The sequence below is a fragment of the Stomoxys calcitrans genome, chromosome 1 (assembly GCF_963082655.1).
Source record: "Stomoxys calcitrans chromosome 1, idStoCalc2.1, whole genome shotgun sequence".
NCBI lineage: Eukaryota > Metazoa > Arthropoda > Insecta > Diptera > Muscidae > Stomoxys > Stomoxys calcitrans.
Window position 1 is genome coordinate 138579548 of NC_081552.1, and position 12911 is coordinate 138592458.

General features: G+C 46.2%; 1 protein-coding gene and 1 long non-coding RNA gene across 2 annotated transcripts in view; both read left to right on the plus strand.

Annotated features, from left to right (window-relative positions):
* LOC131994214 (uncharacterized) overlaps nt 1-12911 on the plus strand; it is a 47076-nt gene that overhangs the window by 13096 nt on the left and 21069 nt on the right. The window lies entirely within an intron of this gene.
* Nucleotides 6-9083, plus strand: LOC131994216 (uncharacterized). Its single transcript, XR_009396539.1, has 3 exons — nt 6-6910; nt 8442-8598; nt 8709-9083. It is a non-coding gene; the product is annotated as an uncharacterized LOC131994216 (long non-coding RNA).

The following is a 12911-nucleotide window of genomic DNA, read 5'->3' on the forward strand; positions in this document are numbered from 1 at the left end:
AAGTCCCTCTTTCATCCTTCACTCTCCTTGAACATCTGTCCGTAGACAGGAATCGTGGTGTCCCCTTGCGCTCCAAAAACGGGATTAGGCTTTGAAAAGTTTAGGAATTGCGTGAAAAAAAGGAGAAAAAAAATAATAAAGCCCACAGGTAAGAAGATGCGATCAGGTAATTATGAAAAAAAAATAATAAAATTCGATGCTGAGAAGTCTTGGTTGAGAATTAAGAGCCTGCGTAGGCATTGGTGGCTGACACCCTCCCCATACCGTTTACCAACCCCAGAGCATACGTGGTGCTTCTGACCACCCATCTGGAGATGTGTACCAGAGTCATCGTCACCGGATACCGCGTTTCCGGCTTATTTACCGCGGTGAATTCGCCTTGTGTCTCCCTCACACTGTGATTCCATCAGCTATAACTGTCGCCTGGCAGCTCATATTCCTCATTCGTCCTCCCCCCTTACTACGATGTGCATCCTAATGTCATAGTTTCGCTGGGGCACAGGGGGGTAGGCTCCGGAGGTCTATGACACGTCACAAGTTGGCCGCCCACCGACGTCAGCACACGATGGAATCACAACCCGAGGAAGCTTCTGTGGTACTCCGGTCACGAAAACTCCGGCGCCCATCTCCAAGAATTGGTGTAGAGGGCTCACCACTGAACCTTTGGCCAGTAAGCAAAGTGGGGAAAGCCACAGCCGCCAATGCAGCGAACGCGTGAGCTAAAATAAAGAACCTCGTGTAGAGAAAATGCCATAAACCTTGCGCCTTGCACATGCGCATAGGAAAATCATCAGAACAAATAAAAAGACAAAAACTGACAGAAAAAAGTGAAGTCGTGACTCAAAAACAAATTCATCAGAGAAGTACGCTCTCTTCCAAGCCAAAGAAAAAAAAAGGTATCAAAATTCGGGGTTCAGGAAAAAGAAGAAAAAGGAAACATATTGCCAAGAGCGCTACGCCACTCTGGCTTCGGGACACTATGCTATCCCATCCTAAGATAATAGTATACCAAAAAGAAATTCTCTATAACGACCTTATATCAAAAGCCTAGCCTATAAAAAGCAATCCGTACGCCATTCAAGGCAATTCAAACGGATAATAAAAACAAAAATAATAGCAATAACAAAATAACGAAGTTCATATGCAATTCAAAGCAAAAAGTAATTCATTTACCTAAACCTAAAATTCTAAACCTATGACTACTACCCATGGCCTTAAACTATTGCCTTAAATCTTTGGCGTGAAAGACGCCCAAAAATTTACCCTGAAGATCCTCCACTTCGTATAGAGAAGTCCCTACAGGCCGCACAATTCTACACTTGAAGAACTTTTTATCGAGTTTCGCGTTATAGTCCTTAGAAAAGCTACTTTGCCGAAAACTACGGCGAAACACTTCCTGTCCGGGCAAGAATTTAACTTGTCGGCAACGAAGATTGTAGGATTTTTCTCCCCTAAGGTAGGCGTTATGCAGGTTAGCTCTGATCAGCTCTCTGGTCTGCTCCATATTCTCCGAGTTAGGAATAAGGTCGATATCTGGGTCATTTAGTAGTTGAAGCTTACGCGCGATCTTGTAAACGCTGCCGTGATTTATCATGTTAACGCCGAACAAAGCGTAGTAAGGCGTCACGTTTATTGCACTATGCACCGACGAGCGCAGCGAACATTCCACCTCCGAAAGGTGCTTATCCCATTCGCGGTGGTCTTCCTTGAGGTACGCCCTTATCGCGGCCAGTACGGACTGGTTAACGCGCTCCGACGCGTTGGCCTGTGGCGAATGGGTAGCGGTCTTCATATGGTTAACACCGAAATTTTTAACCAAGTCCTGGAATTCCTTACTAATGAACTGTTTGCCATTGTCGGAGACAATGACTTCTGGAGTGCCAAACTTGTGGAAAACTTCTGAAATCAGAAACTTTACCACATTCTTGGCACTCGCCTTAGCCATTGCCTTCAACAGCACGTATTTAGACAAATGGTCTAAAACAATAAAAATAAAGGAATTCCCGGACTTGGAACGCGGATAGGGACCGAGGAAGTCAACGTAAATGCGTTGAAATGGACGCTCCACTTCAAATTCTTTGCCCATGGGTGGACGTAAAGTTGTGGTTGCCGGCTTCGTCTCTTTGCAAACCTGGCATTGTTTCACAAAACTTCGCACCTGCACAGCCATGTTTGGCCAGTAAAAGTACTCTTTTACACGGTGCAAAGTTTTGTGAAACCCGCCATGAGCCGATGTAGGTGGGCAATGAGCCCTTTCAATGACTTGTTCAGTCAGCTCGGCCGGCATCCACAACTTCCATGCGAAATCTTCACGCAATGGGTCGCCATCGTAATGTCGCGTTCTTTTGTAGGCGACACCATCGATAACCCGAAAGTCGGGTAAACTTGCCGCGTTCTCTTCGATACTCCGGGTAAGCTCTTGATAGGCGTCAGACTTAAAGGCTGGCGAGGAGAGATCCAACAACTGTCCTAAGTCCGCAGAAAGTTCGTCCATATCGTACCTAGACAAGGTATCCGGAACAATGTTCTGGGTACCCTGCCTATGTCGATATCGAACGTAAAGGACTGAAGATGGAGGCTCCACCTCGCCAGTCTTCCGCTTAAATCCCTATGGGACATCAACCATTTGAGGCTGCTATGGTCAGTGATTATGGTGAAAGCCATTAATTCAATATAAGGCCTGAATTTTTTTATTGCCATAACCACAGCCAAGCACTCTCTCTCCGTCACTGAATAATTCCTTTGAGCGGACGTTAATTTCTGTGAAAAATATGCAATGGGATGCTCTCCGCCCTCGTCATCCTTCTGAAATAGGACTGCTCCTATTCCCCGGTCGGAGGCATCACATTGCACATAGAAATGTCTATCAAAGCTCGGGTGAGAGAGTACTGGGCTTGTAATCAGGGCCTGTTTCAACTGATCAAAAGCAGCCTTCGCCTGGTCGGTAAAAACAAAAGCCTTACCCTTTTTAAGAGTATCGAAGATCGGGGTAGCTATCGTCGCGTACTCGGGAATAAACCGCCTATACCAGCCGGTAGCGCCCATAAAACTTCGCACTTGCTTGGCCGTCTTTGGGTAGTCAAATCGCGCTATAGTTTCAACCTTTGCTGGATCCGCCTTGAGAGTACCTCCACCAACAATATAGCCTAAGTATCGGAGCTCTTTGAAGCAAAATTTTGATTTTGCCACATTGATCGTGAGCCCCGCATTGGCTAACAATTCAGCCACACAGTTCAGCAACTCCAGGTGAGTGTAAAAATCTGGTGAAATCACCAAGAGGTCATCCAAGTAAACAAAAACACGGTCTCTTAGTGCTGCGGGAACCACTTTGTCCATTAACCGGCATAACCTCTGGGCTGCATTACACAACCCAAAAGGCATGACGGTAAAATGATAAAGAGGCCTCCCCGGCACCGTAAAGGCTGTCTTCTCCTTACTGGATTCGTCGAGGGGTATCTGCCAGAAAGCATCCTTTAGGTCAACACTAGATATAAAATAGGTGTCACCAAGCCGGCTGAGTAGACCTTCAATATGCGGAAGAGGATAAGCGTCCTTGACGGTGAGAGCATTAAGTTTGCGAGCATCAACACATAGTCTATTTTTCTCGCCCTTGCGGACAAGTGTCACTGGATGGCTCCAGGGACTTTCGCTTTGCTCTATCACACCCAAGGATAACATCCTATCCAACTCCGCATACATTAATTTCTGCACAGCTGGTGACACCGGATAGTGCTTACTTTTAACTGGAGTTGCATCACGAGTGTCGATTGTGTGTATCTCAGACTGTGTCCGTCCCAAGCCTTTTTTAGTAAAGCAGGGGAACTTTTTCATGACATCCTCCAAGCGTTTCCACTGGAAGTCTGACAACACATGGACTTTCTTGTCATCATTGATACCGCCGTCAGCTTCTTCACAAAGGCTGATATTGTTGGTGGTGATGCTCTCAATTTGGGCAAAAAGCTGAAACTTGCGCATAAAATCTATGCCAAGAAAAAGCGACCTTCCCAAAGACGGCACCAAAAAGAAGGTTATTTCATGCGACATTTTATTAAAAGTAACCGTGGCCGTGACGCGACCTACTATTTTATGAGGGCTTTCATCCGCGGTATGTATATATGAGTGGAATGGATGTACCACTAGATTCGCATGGCCGACGAAGTCGACGCAACCTTTCCCCAAACAGGATACCGTGGCACCGCTGTCGAGCAGACCCTCTATTTCTTGACCATTAATAACTAACCGTGTATAAAAGCGAGTGTCGTCACCCTCGTAGAGCGATGCGGCCGCAATTTGTCGCCGTAGAGCTTTCCTCTTTTTGTAACGCTCGCGCGCTTTCTTTACCTTATTGGAGATCCCAAACATCCTCGCCTTTGCCTCGTTATACTCTTGTACCCGGACATGTAAAGGCTTCAATTCTCTAAGCTTTGGGACAAGTGCAGAACTATGCGTATGCTGTTGGGGGTTCCTAAGAAGGGTGATCTTTCTATCAGGGGCTGGGACTGGAGTTAAACTGGTGTCGACCGCACCTCTCCAGTCTGAGGTGGGATCCTCTGTCGGTTTCCCTGACATTTCGGGCAGTTTCTGACGGTTACTCCATCATGACCACACCTGTAGCAAAAGAATTTTCTAGGCGCGGCACAATCCACCCAGCTATGACCTTCCAAACCACAATTCCAGCATTTCAGATTTGTTTTGCCTTGAATTGCATCCACTTCCATGGCCTCCGAAGGCAACTCTTCCTCCCAGGCTAATTCGTGAACGCGCTGCGGCCCTAGATTAGTTACTGTTGACGTTGGCTTGCAAGAAGATTTTCTGCCCTTTTGACTTCTCTGTAGAAGCTCCCCAAGTCGTTAACTCTCACTGAGAATATCATCTGTGCCAATGATGTTTTCAGGTTGCCCCTCATAATTTCCACCATCTCCGCCTCTCGATAGGGTTGCTTCTGCTGGTTTCGCAACTGAATCACCGCATTATAAAAATCTTCAAATGTTTCTTGGGGCTGCTGGCGACGATTGAGAATTTGTGTTTGAATCTGGAATTCGTTTTCAAACCGCTGGTATTGCGTCAGCAGAGCCCTCTCAATTTCTTCCCAAGATCGAAATTGGACAAACTTGCGGTGGTTCCAGTACCAGTCTAGCGCTGGTTTCTCCAAGAGCTGGTGAAACTTAGTTAGGAATTCGCCTTCCGGGCAATCATAATCTCTTTTAAGCTCTCCTACTCGAAAGATAAACTCCTGCCCGTTCATGGTTTTGGAGGTGCCATCAAATTTAATACCCCACTTGGTCAAATTTAGCTTGCTGGTCGAATCAGTGTGTGTACTGCCTCCAGGCCTTCCAAAATGTGAAGAAGGACCTGGAAAATGCGCCGGTTGCAACGGCGGCTGCAAATATGGCGGTGGCTCACTTGTGTTAGGCTGCTGTGGCCTCTCATTCAATGGCGTGTAATAGTTTGGCTGGGCTGAACCCCAGGAATTGCAGTACACCGATGGCACGCTGAGACCGCCGGCCTCCGAAACTGGTGGTGCTGGCATAGATGAGTGTGGGACAGTGCTGGTGGTTGGTACAAAAGGCGGTGGTTGTGAGTATACGGCCCCAGCCTGTTGATATGACGAGACTGGTGGAGCTACTGGCGCCTGCATATCTGACAAACCCCTAGGCGGATGCGTTTGCCCCAAAGACATGTGCTGTCCCTGGCCTAGTAGTGGTCTTCCAGGCTGTCCTGTTGCCAGCTGAGCCATTGGTACATTGTTCGTAGGAACGGAATTACCCACTCCTAACGATCGTTTAGTAGCTTCAACAATGGTAGGTATCAAGCTGTTGATTCTTTCAGTCTGCTCCCTCTCGAACTCTATTCGGGCTAGACCAACGGCTGAAGAGATAATTTCGCGCATGCCAATACTCATAGTCGGGTTTGCTGGAGGCACTGGGACGTTGAGACCAGTGAGTGGGCTAAAAGTTGGAGATGATACATGCCCTTGCGAGCTGAATGTGCTATTCAATAGCCGTGACAAATCGTCCATGCCTTGTGGTATTGGTGGAGCGACGGATGAACGCGCAGATGCGATCGGCGCATTGCTGGCTGACATTGTGGTTGTTGTTGTTGTGGTAGTGAAAGTCACAGCTGGTTGGGTTGTGCTCACCGGAAAATTCTGAGAAGTTCCTGGCTGCATCCTGGAATGGCCAGAATCTTCCCTATTTGCTGAACGAGTGTTAACCATTAGAGTAATATATCTGCCAACATAAAAAAAATAAATGCCAAAATCGAAATGTAAAGTGACTAACAGCCAAAAACTGTAAAAAACTCAAAAGGAAAAATATATCGCCGAAAAGGAAAACTCCTTTATGACTGCAAATGCTGAATGTATAGCCAAGAGGAAAACCCTTTGCGGGTAAGAAGCTGAAATGTCGTAAAATAAAGAAAACTCCAAAAATAAAAAAAAAATTAAGTGTCAAACTTTAAATGACAGAAACTAATAAGAAAAACAAAATTCTCTAAATAAAAAAAACAGAATGCGTAAAAAAAATGATTTGGTACCTCGAGATATGAGATAGATAACCTCCTGCTACTAAGGGAATAAATCTACCAAAGCAAAACCAGAAGAAAAAAAAAAAGACTACAAATTCATGTAATGGATCGGCGGTAGGTAACAAACTATCAAAAAGGTAAGTAAAGGTAAAATGATGTACGTATCGTATAGTGCCAGTGTATGCATGTTCTAATATAGGTATTTATTTTGATTCCAGGGTTTCGTGAGTGTAAACGCAAAAACAAAAAAACGATGAAACATGGAAAGATAGCTACGATGGACAACACGTGGAAACATAAAACTTTGTCTGGCCTTACAGCCCATGGACTAAGCCACGAATGCGTACGAAGACGAAGAAGAATGTGTATCCCGTGATAAAAAAAGGTAAGTCCAAAATCAAATAGGCTATAACTAACTTTAATATCATTGACTCTAAATATGGAAAGATGTAGGCAGAAGTAGACATTTTCCTCCAAGTCCAAAGGCATTTGATGACACAAGGTATCGCTACCACTAGTCACCAAGACCAAGGGCGAGGAGAAAATTGTCACTTTAACGCACATCCTGTAATCTCCAAGTATCTACCGCCTCCTTTGATGAAGCTTCTCGTCCTCCAGAGTCTCTCGACTCGACTGGGCGGGACTTCACCAAATGAGACGTCTTCCACTTGGCGATTACATAATGTGTAGAACCGATAGGAAAAAAAAATGAACGGGCTAATGCAATGATATTAGGGACAAAACTAAATTAAAACCAAAAAGCAATTAAAAGCTTACTTCCAAGAAGCTATCAAGACTTCTGGATTAAAATAATCGTACCCCAAAAGAAATTCTGTTTAGAAAAAGACTGCTTAACTTGGGTCTTAAATGTAGCAAACGCGTTAGGGACTCTTAAATGACCTAAACGGGACTCATCTTTGACTAACAAGTAAACTAAGACATTTTCTACACAAAACAAAAACTATTGACACTAAAAGGACTTAGCTCGGGCCCCACGTTGGGCGCCATTTTGTTATGGTGAAATTCTAAGGTGGGTACAGGCTGGACGATAAATCGCCAGCCGATAGAGGTTGGAACTGTCCCCTTTTGCATTGCCGGTATGCTGGCGTTTTGCGCGGCTATCGCTCGCCGGATGGGGGGTGGTTCTTGCCAGGGAAGTTCCTAACACTATACCAAAAAAATCATACCGGTCTTAAAATCAAACATGTACCGAGGCGGAAATAAGTCGACACACAAAAAGGTAACTTGAACAGGAAAAAAAAGGAAACCCAACTGCACGTCACACTCACGAATCACCTATCAGCATGGCAGCCTACCGATACGCTGCTTGGCTGGTGTTCCGCCAAGCTTTTGGCCCTCCCTCAGAGACTCCCCAAGGGTCTCTCCTTGATACCCCATTGCATCGCTGGGCATCCCCTGATCAGCACCTTTACTTACCCCTTTTGCTTTACCCTACCACCTTTCTAAAAATAGCCTAAGCCAACATGGTTAATCTTTCGTTAAACGTTATAAATGAAAGTGTTTATTTCCTTGGCAGCCGAATACACACAAAAATAAATCAAATTTTGAAATTGGAAAAAAGAAAATGAAATGAGTGAAAGTACAAAAAAGAAGGATCCAAAATATACAGGAAAGTGAGAAGTTGTAAAAGGAGTGTAAAACAAAAACCAATAGAAGTCAAGATCTATTAATAACATTCATTTGCCGGGGAATTGTCCCCCTCGAAGTTCATTCGCCCTCCTTCTTCAAAATGGTCAGCGGGTCTCTTTGACTGACAGACGGCCGTCCGTGTATTGTAGACAGTATTCGTTATGTCCGTCTGTCTTGTATAAATGTTCATATATGTATGTGTACCTTTTTTTTTTTCTTGGCTCTTACTAATATATTTCTTTCCTTATACTCTTCTTCTTTTTCAGGCTTCCTTTTAGGTTGGACAAGTGGCTACGGGGTCAAGGAACCCCAATCTAAAGTCTAGGACCTACCTAAGATAAGAGCTCATATCCTAGCGCCTATTTGGTTCCCTATATCCGGGACAAGATTACCGTGAAGAGCACTCCCTTGTCTAACCGAACAGTAAGTAACACTTTTCTATATTCTTCTTTGCTTTCGCTTATTCTCCTAGGCACAAATATATATATGTAAATTTATTTGTAAAATAATAAAATGTTTGTATCTGTTTTAAGTCGTCCGTCAGTGTCCTAGTCCTGGATATACCGCTGCAACCAGGAGGGCTGCAGAATGCTGGATCTCCCACGCTGGACTGGAGCGGTGCTGGTGGCTGACGGTGGGAACGATGAGTTTGTGACTTTTACCGATATTTTGCTTGCTTAGCGCTTTCGTTGTGATTCTGCTGGCAGGTTCATATGCTTCGTGTGTATATTAGGTGATGGTTTACGAGCGTTTACAGCCTTCGAAATTGTTCACAGGTTTGATAATTAAAACAAGGGGAAAAAAATGTTCACCGTGTTTAAATAAACGCTACTGCCATCTATTAATAAAAAAATGCACTTTCCCACCATCGGTGGTGAAGGGGTTTTTCTGCTTCAAAAGCGTCCAAATTGATTATCGTGTTTTATTTAATTATTTCGCCAGGTGAAAGCACTGTATTTTCTTCTTCACGCACACGTCTGCCAGCTCCAATCGTTGACATCAAAGAGAAGGAAAACCGGCAAGGAAGTAAGCCATCTTTCCCAAATTTCCCGTCATGGCAGACTTTCGACCAGTCCTTCCTTGACGCTTTTCCTCCCCTTCCACCCGTTTCAACCACTGAACATAGGACACACCCAGGGCTGTTATCGTGTGCCGACGTCATTCACAATAGTGTAAAACAAGAGCCTAAGGGGTCTGCCCACCGTTGGAAGCGCGCACACAACATAGCATTTCTTGATATTGAAGGTGCTTTCAATAATGTAAACCGACTCAATCATGAAGGAGTTGGAGTTTCTAGGCATCAACTCTACAGTAAGAAAGTTTATTAATAACTTACTTACTAAAAGATGCATTACGTCAGGCTTGGGATATGTGGATCTAAAAAGATGGGTCAGCAGAGAACACTTCAAAGAGGTGTACTGTCTCTTCTACTTTCGAATATAGCCATTAACAATATATTATTATCTCTGGAAGAAAAAAAGCGGTCGCGTATGATGATGACGTGGCAATTGCGGCTAGGGAAAAGTTTTTCAGCACTCTAAGAGATATACCTTAGGAAGCTCTACGTGCAACAGCGAAGTGTCTATGAAGGTGGTCTAGGTATAAACAGTGCAAGACAGAAGTAGTTCTTTTCAGCAGGAGATACAAGTTGCCTACAGTAGCACCTGTCTCCTTCGGAGGAAAGAATGTTCCATTTACAGAAAACGCAAAATATCTGGGTGTTTTTCCGGGCAGGAAAATGAACTTCAAATCCAACATTTTGGAAAGGAAAAGAAAGGCATCTCTTGCCCTATACACCTGCAAGGGAGCCATTGGCAAAAGTTGGGGTTAAGACCACGTGTCATGCATTGGGCATATACTGCAGTTGTCAGACCTATTATGCTATATGGTTGTTGTTGTTGTAGCAGTTTATTGTGTACTATCTTTCGTCTGCTTGATTCTGTTGAGTGTCAAGACCCAGGAACTCTGCGACTAAGATGGGGTGCGTCCACAGGGATCTGGGTCTGAGTCGAGTGGGTCTGGCCGGGCAGTTAAACAGGTGACGTGTATCGTGCGGTCCCTGGTTACAGTCGGGACATACATCTTGCACGTCGGCATCAATCCTAGCTCTGTGGGAATTGAGGCGGCTGCATCTGCCGGAACGTAATTGAGCCAGAATCACTCTGGTTTGCCGGGGGAGGTCGATTTCTTCGTGTGCAATGGGTGGCGGTCGTTCTCCAAGGACTACATTCACTCGGTAGCCAGTTAACGCGTCTGCTACCGTGTCTGCATGAATGTTGTTCAGACCCGCTTGATATGCCGCTTGATCTAGAGGTTCTCTCTTGTAGCGCTGGACCTCACGCTCTAGATCATGTAGATCTACCTTAAGGCTTCTGGGCGGTGGGTATCTATCCACAAGATGATGATTTGGATGATTTCTGCGATAACAGCCCAAAAGGTATTGCTTAGACAGCATGTAGTTATGTCTTCGCACTGGTAGGATCTTTGTCTCCTGGTGGAGGTGGTCCACATGAGAACTAAGGAGGCAGCCCGTCGCAGTTCGGAGGGCGGCATTCTGACAGATCTGAATATTATTCCACTGCGTGTCACAAAGCTGACGTGACCACACTGGCGCTGCATAACTTACCACAGACCGGCCAATTGCTTTGTACGTGGTCAACAAGGTTTCTTTGTCTGCACCCCAAGTGCTGCCAGCGAGTGACTTGAGGACCTTGTTTCTACTTTTGACTTTATTGCAGATTGCTGTGGCATGTGGGGAGAAAGTGTAGGAGCTGTCAAATGTGACGCCAAGTATTTTGGGACACTTGATGGTCGGAATCAATTCTCCATCGACCATCACAGTCAGCTCAGAATTCACCTCACGCGTATTTGTAGTGAACAGTGTGGCTGAAGATTTGGTGGCGGATATCTTCAGATTTCTTGCAGCGAAATATGAGGCAAGCTCGTTGAGGTAGACGTTCAACCTATCGCAGATGTCATCAATGGGTGGGGGGCCTGATGCCAAGATCGTACAGTCGTCCGCATATGATACGATCTCTATGCCGTCTGGAGGAGGTGGGATGGAGGATAGGTAGAGGTTAAACAGAGCCGGAGATATCACCCCGCCTTGGGGAACTCCCTGTTTCACTCTACGGTGTTTTGACTTCTTATCCCTAAATTCCACAAATGACTGGCGGCCACACAGATAATTCGCGACCCAACGTTTAAGGCCTGGCTGGAGGGACGTGTTGGCGATGTCCTAAAATAATTTGGCATGGCTGACCGTGTCGAATGCCTTCGATAGGTCCAATGCCACGAGGACCGTCCTATCACATGGCCTGGGTTGATTGAAGCCACGGCAAATGTGTGTGGTGATGGCATGCAAAGCTGTTGTTGTGCTGTGCAGTCTCCGAAATCCGTGTTGATGCTCGGCGAATGGAAATTCTCCTACGAGGCTCGGGAGGAGTAATGCCTCAAGCGTCTTAGCCACTGGTGAGAGAAGGGAGATCGGTCTGTACGACTCCCCCAAACTCGGGTCTTTACCAGGCTTCAGTAGCGGGATCACTCTGCCCATTTTCCAGACATCGGGAACTATAAGAGTGTTCAATGACAGGTTAAGGACAGTGGTAAGGTACTCAACTCCAGGTAAATCCAGATTCTTCAGCATCAACGTAGAGATTCCGTCGGGGCCCAACGCCTTGGAAGATTTGGCGCCACGGATGACATTCGTAACTTCGCCCACGGTAAATTGTGATGGCTGTTCATCGGCTCGGAGACCACGAATACGGCGAATGGCTCTCCTCCTTGCCCTGTCTCTCTCGGGATGCACGATAAATTGACGGTTGAACAACCTGGCGCATCTCTTCGGATCAGTCACGGTTAACTCGCCAAAAGTGACTGAGGTCCTGTCGTCCCGTCTACCGGGGTTCGAGAGAGACTTAACAGTGGCCCACAATTTGCCTGCACCGGTGCCTAAGTTACATTGCTCCAAGTGTTCCAGCCACAAATTCCGCTTGTGTTCGTTGACTACCCTGTTTATTTCCAGATTCAGCTCGCTGATTCTGGGGTTAGCGGGGTCCATAGCACGAATCCCATCACGCTCGTCTGCGAGTACCACTGCTTGCGCCTGGAAATTGGGTCGCACTTGCGGTATTCGACCGGCTGGTATAAAGCGAGCGGCTGCTGTGTTGATGATGTCTCGGAATTTCCTCTCGGCCACAAGCACATCAGAGGGGGGTGGCAGTTCATTGAAGCGGCGATTGGTATACTCTCTGAAGCCAGTCCAATTGGCCTTCTTGTAGTTGATGAACGTTCGGCGCTCAGAGGTTATGAAGTCGGGTGGTCGGTCGATGGTGAGGATTATGGGGAGGTGGTCTGACCCCAAAGAGATGACGGCTTGCCAGGATACGTCACTCAGGAGATCAGGGGATGCGATTGAGATGTCTGGCGAGCTGCTGCACCTCCTCGTAATCCTAGTGGGGGCATCCTCATTCATCGTGCAAAACGTGGAGCTATCTATCTGCTCTGCCAAAGCTATGCCACGCTGGTCGTTGCCTAGGGGAGAATGCCATGACGAGTGATGTGCATTGAAATCCCCCAGAACCAGACGACCATGGCCAGATAGCAACCCACTTATGTCGGGGCTGTAGGCCTGGCCATTAATCGGGGCACAGCTGCCAACCGGCGGTATATACACGTTGTATATCTCTATCTCGGCAGTACCAGACCCGACTGCTACCCCCATACATTCCATGTAT